Source organism: Macaca thibetana, chromosome 12, assembly GCF_024542745.1.
Source record: "Macaca thibetana thibetana isolate TM-01 chromosome 12, ASM2454274v1, whole genome shotgun sequence".
NCBI lineage: Eukaryota > Metazoa > Chordata > Mammalia > Primates > Cercopithecidae > Macaca > Macaca thibetana.
Window position 1 is genome coordinate 38859329 of NC_065589.1, and position 8511 is coordinate 38867839.

Sequence of the window (8511 nt, forward strand, 5' to 3'; positions counted from 1 at the left end):
AATTCCTTTCATGGGGACACAAGTTTTAAACTATGTTTCATAACTGTGAGCAATAGAAAAAATGGGACCATCTAGGGATACACTTAACATTCCTGGGACTCTGGACATACCAAAATGCTCACATAATTCTGTAACTGGAATGTTATCGTAAGCTTTTTGCTCTAAGCAATTCATGGCAGATAATTTAAATAGGCATTGAATCGAATGTGTTGTGAAGAGAAATGCTGCCTGTGGCTCCCTGGTTCTTTAAATGAGTCAGTATATGCAAGCATCTAGTGTAGTTCCTGGCTCACATTAGACCTTGAGTCCTTCTTCCAAATGAGGCTCAGCTTCACAGAGGCTGTGAAACGCCTCCAGCTAGTTTCCCACCCATTGCAAACAGATCTTGGCCTAACACCTGCTCAAAGTCCACTTATGTCATCCCATCTGTATTTCTAACTCAGATCTACAGACCACCTCCATCTCAAACACTTGGTGGGATGAGAGTTAAAAATGCAGATTTCTGGGCCCTTCTCCAGGCATACAGAATCCAAAGCTCTGGGAAAGGGGCCTAAGCTTTGATGCACCTTTTTATCAAGCTCCTAAAGTCATTCACTAAAGCTTGAGAATCCCTGATGTAGAGCTTCACAGTTCTATCCCTCTATTAACTTAAACCTTGGAAAAAGAATTTCTGCACAATGTCAACAGAGCCTGTTACAAAAATAACTTCATTGTTACTTAAAGTTATGCTCTCTCTGTCTTTATGGATGTCTGATTCAAGAGCCATCTGAGGGCTCATTTCAGTATCTTTTATACTGAAGTTAAGATTCTGTTCACTCCATAATCTCTGAATTTTATACAAGAACCCACACCATTCATTGGTGATTTCATTTATTTGCAGGGAGAAAAAAAATCTATCTGCTGATGGATTTATTTGGTTCCTGTTGTCAGAAAATGAAAAATATATAACTGTGTTTCTCTTACAGCTTTGTCTACTGGAAATCTTGTAGCAATTTTCTTGCCCAAGTGTGGCAATCTGTTCAATTCTGTGCTCCAAATATATTTACTCTTTCTTCGCCTTTGGGGTGAACTCTGTTTTGTTTCACATTTTAATGGCATAGGCAGTGACTTCTGAACCACTTTAGACGGGGTATAAATTTTTACAAACTAGAGAGCATTTTCTTGCAGTGTTGTATTCTTGGCATGCAGCAATTCCTAAATAGCCACGTGAGTCCAGATAAGAACTTGCTTGTTGTAGGATGCAGGACTAGTAATACTGTGTTCTGTCCATTGAGTCTCTTCATCGGTTTGGATACTTGGGTCCAGTTATATTTGTTTTGCTTATCTGCTTTTATAAATGCAAGCCAGAGACAAGGAATTATGATGCACTTCCAATGCTTTCAGAATCCACTCGCCCTTTGTAGACTATGAATTTCTGAAGCAACATAGCGTCTCCATGGCTACCTGACAAAATCACTAAGGCTGCCAGCGCCTGCTTCTATGCGTGTGAACTAAACAAATTACTACAGCCAACAGAAGAAGACGATTTGCATCTCCAACTCCTATAGGGGGAGATGTTGAGCATCCAACTGAAGCCCAGCAATATTCCTGGCAGTGGCTGTATCAAGATTTGCTTTGGTGGTAGCCAAACCCTCATGCATAGGACGTAGCCCCATGAGTCATTTTCACCCCCAAACCTCCTACTGTTTATTAATCACTTATGGTAACCACACACTCATGGCAAAGTTTTAGTTGGAACAGCAATGAATTTTGCTTAACTTTGCTTCCCTGTGTGAGTCCTGTGCTTCCCTCAGCACCCAACACCAAAGCACTAGTTACTTAACAGAGCCTTTCAAGGTCCCCAGAAGTTTCTTTTTAAATTATTTTATTTATTTCATTTTTATTTTTACAAAATTCAGGGGGTAAAAATATGGAACACTTCAGGAATTTGCATGTCATCCTTGCACAGGGACCATGCTAATCTTCTCTGTGTCATTCCAATGTTAATGTATGTGCTGCTGAAGTGAGCACCCAGAAGTTTCTTTATACATACCTATCATGAGACAGCTTCCATTTCAGTCCAACTCATACACAATGAAGAAATCCTCTTTGAAATATCCCTGCTGAACTGTTATTATCCACACCACCTAATCACAAAATTCCTTAAGGGCAGTATAGCCTAGGGTTTAAGTGCACACACTTTGGGTTCAAAAAGACCAGGATTCAAATCCTGGTCCTGCCTCTTACTATATGTGTGTCATTGGGCAAGTTACACAATCTCTCTAAGACCAGTTTCTTCATCTTCAAAGTATGGATATTAGTAGTAGTATTTCAAGAGTAGTTATTACAACTAAATGATTTAAGATTTTAGCACATAGTAAGCACTTAATAAAACAGTGTTTATTAGTACTCAGAGCAATCTGCTCTGAGATGAACAGCTCTATTGAGAGCAAGTTCTTTCTTATACTAAACAGATAAAAATTTGTCCCATTTGTCTAACTCTTTCTTCCTACTTCTGACTTCAGAAGCTATCCAGAGTAAGTATATTCCTTCTTCCACACAACAGCACTTTAAATATTTGAGGGAGCTATTGTGTGCCTCCTTTCATATATTTGAGAACAGGTATCATTTTTTTCCAGTTTGACTTTATCTAGTTCCTTCAACTGTGTCCCACATGACTTTGGATCTGTCATCATCTGTGGCAGAGCTAGCTAGATGCTCCCCAATCCCATTTCCTCTTCTTGGGCATACAAGAATACCGTAGCCATTAGGTTGGGGCATGTGACTGGGTTTTGGCCAATAAAACAAGGTTGAACATATGTGTGCTACTTCTATGCTAGGCCATGTGTCTTATGAGATCTTCCTTGATCTCTTTCACACATTGGCTTGCTTAATGCAGAGGATCCGGTGGAAAATTCTCAGGACACATAAGAGGCATGGAATCTGTCAGATGGAAGAAGCCTGAATCCCTGCGTCAGCACATAGAAGGCTACCTCTCATGCACCTGTCAGACTGTGGCATGAGTGTTGTATTAAACCATTAAGACTTGAGGGCTGGGCCAGGTGCAGTGGCCCACACCTGTAATCCCAGCACTTTGAGAGGCTAAGGTGGGGGGACTGCTTGAGTCCAGGCGTTTGAGACCAGCCTGGGCAACATAGCAAGACCCCCATCTCTACAGAAAATTTAAAAATTAGTTGGGCGTGGTGGCTCTCTTGTAGTCCCAGTTACTTGGGAGACTGAGGTGGGAGGATAGGTTGAGCCCAGGAGGTCGAGGCTGCAGTGAGCCATGATCACGCCACTGCACTCCAGCCTGGGTGAAAGAGCAAGACCTTGTCTCAAAAACAACGGCAACAACAACAACAACAAAAAGGCTTGAGGGTTTATTTATCACTGCAATATATCCTAGCCTGCCATGGCTAATATATCTTTGTAGTTACCATTCTCTGGACACGCACTAGCCTGTCAATGTCACTTTTAAAAGATGATATCCAGAAACGAACACAATTTTTCAAATGTGACCTAACCCTGATGGAATAAAACTGGAAAACTACTTCCTTCTTTTGTTGTTGTTGTTTTTTTTCCTGAGCACCATATTTATTTTTTTTCAGTGCTTTCCAAAGTTGCCTTATGCTTAGCAACCACATTACACATACACAGGTGGCACAAGCTACATTTGTAGTTAACTAAAAACACTGCAGTATTTTTCAAGCCAACTGCCATCAAGCTAAGTGTGGCACAGTCAGTGTTCACCAAATATCCCATTTGCTTTCCTGCACTTCCCAGCCTCCTCACAGTTTGGTAGGGGCCATGTTTATAGTTTCAGGAGGAGAAATACCATGTCACTCCTAGGCCAAGGCAGTTAAAAGTCATTATGTCTCTTCCATTCCTCTCTTCCCCTGCTGCAGAGACCTTGGAGGACACATTCCACATGAAGGTAGGCTTCCCATCAGACTTTGCATCAACGAGAAAGAAATGTTTGCTCTTTAAAATACTGAAATTTCAGAGTCTGTTCGTTGTCGCATCTAACATTAGTTAACCTGACTCCTCAGTGAGAGGTAAAGCCAGCTGGACTTCCTGGGTCGAGTGGGGACTTGGAGAACTTTTCTTACAAAAGGTTTGTAAAATGCACCAATGAGTGCTCTGTAAAATGAACCAATCAGCACTCTGTAAAATGGACCAATCAGCACTCTGTAAAATGGACCATTCAGGAGGACATGGGTGGGGACAAATAAGGCAATAAAAGCTGGCCGCTTCAGCCACAGCGGCAACCCACTCAGGTCCCCTTCCACGCTGTGGATCCTTCATTTTTCGCTTTTCACAATAAATCTTGCTGCTGTGCACTCTTTGTGTCCCTGCCACCTTTAAGAGCTATAACACTCACTGCGAAGGTCCGGGGCTTCATTCTTCATTCTTGGTGTCTTCATTCGCAAGACCACGAACCCACCAGAAGGAACCAATTCCAGACACACCAGGCTGCTGCTTGTGAACTTTAATTTTTGCACTTTTGCACTTCAATTCAAAACTTTGTATTTATTTTTGTTAACTTTTAAATTTTTTACTCATGAATTACATACCTACAGAAAAGTGCCATAAGTGAATTAATTCAATAAATTTTCACACACCCACTGAATGCACATGTGTAACTAACAAAAAAAAATACCAACACCTCAGAAGCCCCTTCACGCCTTCTGGCATCTACTGTCTGCCCAGCAGTAACCACTCCCCTGCCTTCTAGCAGCACAGATTAATTTTTGTGTTTTTGCGTTTTATATACATGGAATCATACTGTGTGTTCTCTCTTGCCCAGTATTACATTTGTAAGTTTCATCCACAATGTCTTATATGGCTATTGCTGGTTCATTTTTGTTGTTAGAAAATGCTCCATTATGTAATTATACTGCCTCTTCATTCTCTTAATGGTATATTTGATAAAACAAAATTTCCTAATTTTAATATAGCCTAATTAACCAATTTTTTTCTTTATAATTAGCACATTTTATGTCCTGTTTAAGCTATCCTTGCCTACTCCAGAATCATGGAATCCTTCTACTACATTTCCTTTTAAAAACTTTATTGTTTTACTTTTAAAATTTAGATTGACAACTCATCTGGAATAAAATTTGGGGGCATGGTATGAGGCAGAAATCAAAATACACTTTTTTCGTTTGGATATCCAGCTGACCCAACACCTTTTATTGACAAGACCATCCTTTCTGTTAAAGGATCCATTGAAGGACTTTTTAAAAATCGTGAGTCAGGCAACATGCATGTGTGGATTCTGTTTCTAGACTTTCTATTCTGTTTCTTTTGGTCATTTTGCCTCTCCTTTGCCAATACTACATGTTTTAATCAGCCTTGATAATCTGATGACATATATCCTTTAATTTTGTTCTGCTTCTAAAATGCTTTTACCATTCTAGGGTCTTTGTATTTCCACACGTATTTTTGAACTATCTGGACAATCTCTGCAAAATAATCTGTGGTATTTTGACTAGAATTCTGTTGAATCTATACATTTATTTCCGTAGAACTCACTTCTTCCCACCCCCCCGCCCCCCGAGACTGAGTCTTGCTGTGTCGCCCAGGCTGGAGTGCAGTGGCATGATCTCAGCTTGCTGCAACTTCCACCTCCTGGGTTCAAGCAATTCTCCCTGCCTCAGCCTCCCGAGTAGCTGGGATTACAGGCACCTGCCATCACGCCTGGCTGATTTGTGTATTTTTTAGTAGAGATGGGGTTTCGCCATGTTGGCTAGGCTGGTCTTGAACTCCTGACCTCAGGTGATCTACCCGCCTCGGCCTCCCAAAGTGCTGGGATTATAGGCTTGAACCACCGCACCTGGCCAGAACTCACTTTTTTATAATACTGAGTCTTCCAACCCATTAGTCCGGTCTCTTCCTCTGCTTGTTTAGACATTCTTTAATTTCTCCCAATGTTTTGTAATGTTTAGGGTAAGAGTCTTGCATGTGTCTTTTGTTACATATATATCTAGATAGTTAATAGTTTTTGTGTGGCTGGGCACAGTGGCTCACGCCTGTAATCCCAGCACTTTGGGAGGCTGAGGCGGGCAGATCACAAGGTCAGGAGGTCGAGACCATCCTGGCTAACACAGTGAAACCCCGTCTCCACTGAAAATACAAAAAATTAGCCAGGCATGGTGGCGGGTGCCTGTAGTTCCAGCTAGCTACTCGGGAGGCTGAGGCAGGAGAATGGCGTAAGCCCGGAAGGCGGAGCTAGCAGTGAGCCAAGATCAGCCACTGCACTCCAGGCTGGGTGACAGAAAGAGACTCCGACTCTACAAAAAAAAAAAAAAAAATACATAGTTTTTGTGCTGTTGCAAATGACATTTTATTTTCTATTTGTTTGTTGCTGGTATATAAAAATATAATGATTTTTGTATGTATGTCTTGTATCCAGAGACCTTGCCAAATTCATACATCAATATAATTTGTCTGTAGATTCTTTTAGACTTTCTACATATGCAATCATGTTATCTGTGAATGATGACACTTTGTTTCCTCCCTTCCAATCCTTACGCCTCTCTCTAGTGCATTTTATCTTTCATTTTAAGTCTAAAATTCCAACTGGTTGAGGTAATTTCAAATCATGATTTTACAACCCAGAATATTGTCTGCTTCCCCACAATTTGTCAAATTTGTGGGTAACAAAGGTGCATGCTGTGTGCTCATTCAAATCAGTGTCCAGTAAAAATGTTTAAATAAGGCTGAAAACAAAGCCATGGAGAAGACCCCAGGAGATTTATTTCCAGATTGAAACTAATCAGTTAGTTCTCTTTGGATGCAAGTATTCAAACTATCACTTGATCCATCTAAATGTGTCTCAGTCAGTATCCATTTCTTCTCTAAAATATCATGAGGTATTTCATCACATTTTACTTGAAATCAATGTATATTATGGACTGACAATTCTCTATCTCTTTAGACTGAAGATCTTATGAAAGATGTAAAATGTTTATTTACTCCTCTCTTAATAACTATGCTTGGTGATGACTACTTCTTTTTCTAAGTAACTATAAAATATCTGCTTGAGAATTTGTTCTGGCATTTTACTAGGAACCTATGTTTTCATGGATATGAATTTGCTGGAAGCCACTTTTCTCTCCTTTGGAGGGACTTCATGTACCACAGCTGCTTATCTCTAGTTTCCTATCATGTTTCCTAGCCTCCACAGCTTTTAAGAAATTATTAATAATGATTTGAGAGTGCTAATAATGCAAGTGACTTCAGTTCTATGAGTTATAATCTGTCTGTGGTTGAGAATGTAAATTCCCTTAATGCAGCAAGTAAATGTCTAATCATGTCCTCATTTAATGTATCGGTCACGGTCTGGGTAGGACATAGAATCCCCTCCTCACCCCAGAGGGATAACGTGAAGAGACTTTAATAGAAGGACAACTTACAGGGATGAGGGCAGAGTTAAGGAAATAGACAGGGATAGTGCAGCAACCAGAGATAATGGAAAGCTGGTTAAGACTCTGAATGAGTCAGGGTGGCAGAAAGAACTAGATGACCCACTTAAACTAGGTAATTGAGGGAAGGGAACACTTACAAAGCAGTGGGCAGTGTTTACGATATACAAGAAGTGATGGTTCAATATCTTGGGGGCTAGTAAGGACAGGGGAAGTGCATATCCCTGGGTCTGAATGAATAAGTGGAAGAAACTATTGTTAGACTCCACAGAGATTGTAGTATAGGACAGCTCTGACAGCAGCGCTGTGTGGCCTTTGGTAGAGGCCCACAGCCCACAGCCAACCCAGCACTGTTGGGGAGGGGTATGGGAGGTATATGAAGACAGGGGAATGAATGCCCCAATCTCACCCTCCTCATTCTGAAATCCTGCTGATGCCTCTTATTGGCCGAGCCCGCTTGGATGCCAGAGGAAAGGGAAGTTTTTAGTGAAGTCTATACAGGGGAGCCACCTGAGCACAGAGCAAGGTGGAGGATCGGGGTGAGTGGATTCAGAAGAGCAAAGAATAGCCAGCACAGCCCCTTAAGCCCAAAGGGTAAGAGAAGGAAGTGTAGTTGCTAGAACTGTCTGCAAACTGAAACTGGAACAGGAGGAGGGTCCATTGGTGTGAAGGAATGAGACACCAAAGTCAGGGAGGGTGCTGGGAAGAAACACCTCAGCCTCTCTCTCACCCAGCTCTGGACTGCCCACCAGTACTCCCCACTGGCCAAACCCAACAAGAAGCCAACTAGCAACAGAGCACATGTGGCACAGAGAAGGGTAGAGATGAAGATGAACCAGCACCCTTAGCCTGAGGAATCCCCTTAGCCATTTTTACTTCACATGCCTCAGTTGAGAGGTTAGTTTATTTCACATGCCCCAGTTCTAAAAAAAACAAGGAAATGAAATCAGAATTGAGTGACTTTCTCTTTTTAGTGTCATCTGATATACCAACCTGGCCAAATAGTAGGCTCTCCTTCCTTTTTCTCCTATTAGGAAGCTCTTCAAAAGTTCTTTGTGTTATCCTTAGAATTCCTCACGAGTCACTGCATTCAAAGTTTCAGATG

The 8511-nt window shown here is 41.3% G+C and overlaps 1 non-coding gene across 1 annotated transcript; it reads right to left on the reverse strand.

The window, feature by feature from the left end:
- Nucleotides 1–1903: 1903 nt before the first annotated feature.
- LOC126933346 (U6 spliceosomal RNA) lies at nt 1904–2010 on the reverse strand. Its single transcript, XR_007718569.1, has one exon. It is a non-coding gene; the product is annotated as a U6 spliceosomal RNA (small nuclear RNA).
- Nucleotides 2011–8511: the final 6501 nt, after the last annotated feature.